Here is a 1,191-nt window from a genome sequence, read left to right as displayed (position 1 = left end):
GGTGATGAGGAGGGGTCATAGCCAGCCACGCAGAGGACAGTCTCTGTCCCACCCAGCACTGCGTTCCTTCCTCGGTTCACCCCAAATTCCTCCTTCTTGCTGGGTTTTCCCACTCAGGTCACCCCTCGTGCTCCTGCAGACACCCTTCCCTCGGGCTGACGACACCCTTTGAAGCTTTAGATACCTCTAAGGTGCTGATCAAATACAGAAATTAAATTTTGGGTTCACTTCTAATCAGGAGAATACCCACGAACCTGAAATTATCTAATTTTGCAACTGCTGGTGGGGAAAACCACGACGCCTTCCCCTGCCCTCCCTCCTCCAGCACGTTCTAGAGACTTTTCCTCCTTCCCTCAAGCTGGGAGGACGGGAGCTTTCAGACAGCTCCGAACAAGCTGAACAGCAACACAGCCAGCACTCAGACTGATTTTTCTTGACTAAATTTGCTTGATCTTTTTTTTCCTTCAGGCTTTAGGTATCAATTAAAGGAACATACTCTTTTGTCTTGTGTGTTGCTCCTCTACAAAATAACGAACTGTTTAATACACCAGAGGCAATTTCAAATTATCTTCTTTAATGAGGGAGGTTGCGACGGAAGATTTATTACCCTTTCTGATCTGCTAATGTCTTTTCCCAACCATCCCAGCAGAACCAATCTCCGTATTTTCATTATATGCTCTATTTTCAGGGGTTCATTAGTTGTAGACTAAAAATAACAGCGAAGGTCTCCGTCTGAGAGCTAATCCAATTTTTTTAATTGGATACAAAATTTGATTAGACAACTTTCTAATCATAACAGCATTAAGCATCGAGACCCTCACTGGGTGTTTTGTCCAAATTGAAACTTCATGTGACTACACAAGAAGACCTGACCTAAAAATACAACCACAGAATGGCTACGAAGGACAAACCCAGCCTTTTCCTTAGACAACCCTCCACGTCAGCACAAGCCGTGGACTGATGCACATTAAAAAAACAACGGTCTGGCGATGAACTGGTTCAGCTGAGGCAAACTCAGCTGCTCTGAGCTAGTGGCTCAACGGGAGACTTAAGAAATAACTAAGATTTTTTTTCCCTCAAAGATTATTAAGGAAAATAAGAAGGAAGAGATGGAAGAGAAGATGGTTGGGCCTCCTGCCTCGAAGCTGGATGCAAATCTCTTAAGAGTTGGCACTTCCCAGCAATGTAACA

This window comes from Buceros rhinoceros, unplaced genomic scaffold (genome assembly GCF_000710305.1).
Source record: "Buceros rhinoceros silvestris isolate BGI_N320 unplaced genomic scaffold, ASM71030v1 scaffold8519, whole genome shotgun sequence".
Lineage (NCBI taxonomy): Eukaryota > Metazoa > Chordata > Aves > Bucerotiformes > Bucerotidae > Buceros > Buceros rhinoceros.
Note: the sequence above shows the minus strand (reverse complement) of the source record.